Source organism: Lipotes vexillifer, unplaced genomic scaffold (assembly GCF_000442215.2).
Source record: "Lipotes vexillifer unplaced genomic scaffold, Lipotes_vexillifer_v1.1 scaffold1766, whole genome shotgun sequence".
NCBI classification, from domain to species: Eukaryota; Metazoa; Chordata; class Mammalia; order Artiodactyla; family Lipotidae; genus Lipotes; species Lipotes vexillifer.
Genome location: NW_006794662.1, coordinates 197,691 through 200,148, shown reverse-complemented (window position 1 = coordinate 200,148; position 2,458 = coordinate 197,691).

The following is a 2,458-nucleotide window of genomic DNA, read 5'->3' as shown; positions in this document are numbered from 1 at the left end:
CTGCTCACTACACAAATCCTGAGCTGTTTGTCGTCACGCGCACACATTTTGCAGCTGCATACCTCTCATGCTGCTCGTGCTGAGACTTTCCCACCTTTCTGCAGCTCGCTATCTGTTAGGATGCAGCTCCAGCTAAACATCGCATGTTGGATAAGATGTTCCAAACTGTGGTCCCGTAGCACCTTGTGCATTTATCTATCAGCGCACTCTTTATTTACATGACTCTCCCACTAGAGAGACATCTAACCAATGCTGGGCCAATCAGTCTCTTTGATGAGAATCTGGAATCAGGACAATATAGTTCTAGTTCATCTCTTCTCAAGACAAATGGAGAGACCATGCAAAGCTTAGAGGGAGGCAACGCTGCATTTACCAAATTAGGGAAAGCCAGTCTTTGAAGAGAGGGGAAAAAGAAAGACAACATGGACAAAAAGCAAAAGGGAGGTGACAAATCCCTGACAAGGTGAAAAATATATCAGTTTGACCTCCAATTGCTTGTGTCCAAAACCCACGATCACATATGCAACCTTGGGTTCAGTGAGATTCTCATGTATCCTTTCAATAAAACTTCAATTTTTGCTAAAATAATTTTGAAAGTGTTTTTGTTTCTAACAAGCTAATGATTCCTAGGACACTTACATACAATGAGTGATGAATATATGTCTGTTAACTAAATGAACCAATGACTGCCTTTTAATTTATTAGGACAGAACAAGGATTTTCTCTCAGCCACCAACACACAGTAGAACCTCCAATTTTGCACCCAACATTGCAAGAATAGCAATTTTAAAAAGAAGAAAAATGACAGTACAGTTTTATAAGATTTTGGATATAGGACCTTAGAAGATATTCAAAACTTTTAACCTCCTCCAATTACCACCATTTTAAAGATGAGAAAATAGAGACACAGATAGGTGAAATAATTGGCCCAAGGTCATATAGCAAGTCAGAATCACAATGGAGCTCATTTCTCCTCTCCCACCTAACATGCTTTTTTTATACCTTTGACTTGAAGACAACCGGGAAAACACCTGTGCTATGACATGAGCTTTCAGAAGAACAAAACCAGTTGGTGGTTTTATATCCTGCAGATATTTCAAAAATAGCAATGAGAGCCAAAGAAAAGAATTCAGGTCTTTTAAGACACCCTGTTCTCTTAGTCTTTAACCATGATAACACCTTAAAGAAGGTGTTAAAGAAGGACCAGAGGGGCTCTCCATCTCAGCTGTAAATTAGGTGATTTAATGAAGAATCATTGGAGACATAAAAGACAATCTCTCATTTTCTTTGCATAAAAATCAAAATTACAGTTATCAATTTAAATAAGTAACCATTTAAAACAATAATATACGTCTTATATATGAAGTATACATCATAATTCTTTTCACAATAGATCACAAAGAAAAAATACTTAAAGCTGAATGCAAAGTGTAAAAGAAAAATCTTTGAGAAAGACTTAACTCTCAGTTACATAAAGCTCTATCAATCAATAACTAAAATGCATTGATTATTCACTAGTTGCAGTAGGATGCCAGCCCTTAACCTCAACACGAGAATTATCTTCTCACTCACCCAACTATGGATGGTTATTTGAATTTGTTTTCTTTCTTTTTCAAATTATGATAAATTAGTTGCCTCCATACCCTAGAAATCCAGATTTATGTTCCCTTTAAATACTTCAGCAATACTTTTGGAGGTTAAATCTTTAAAGGTAAATCTTTAATGTCAGACACCTCATAAGAACTGCAGCTTTAGAATGATTTCAAAATCAATATACATTTTCTAGCTTATATGTAAATGATGACCATGATTTGCACAATGCAAAAAGTATTAATATTTGTAAATTTTCCATACAAAAAGCATAACTTCCTATATGAAAATAAAGTTGATTCATCTAGAAATTGGTAAACTATGTCTGTTTATTTCTTGCATTTCAACTTAATGAAACTGAAGCTAGTTGTCAATTGTTTATTTAACTAATGCTCTTTGTTCAGCAGAGACTCTAAACATATCAAAAGGATATTTTCTTGACTACTGTTAGTCACAGAAAAATAAAGAATAAACAGAAATAGTTCTTTTCAATCAATTTATAATGAGGATGGCATTCATGCGTTAAATAAATACACCCTTTGGCTAGGAATGAGCACTAATCCAGGCATTCTCTGAGCATCCTAAACACTGATGAACTTTACAACATTACCCTAAAATACTTTTTATTTCTTTATACTCTGTTTTTGTTCCCTTTCAAGTGTTATAAGCTCATTAAAAAGAGCAAATAACTTATAATAGGTCAAATCAAGATTATCCTATTTTCCCTGATGCACACAGCAGAGAAAACAGGAACATTATAGGAAGAATATGGTTTTCAATAATAATTCAACATTGATTTGCCATAAAATAAACATGGGAAAATCCTAGCACTACCACTAATGAGTTGTCCCTATATATTGGATTATTT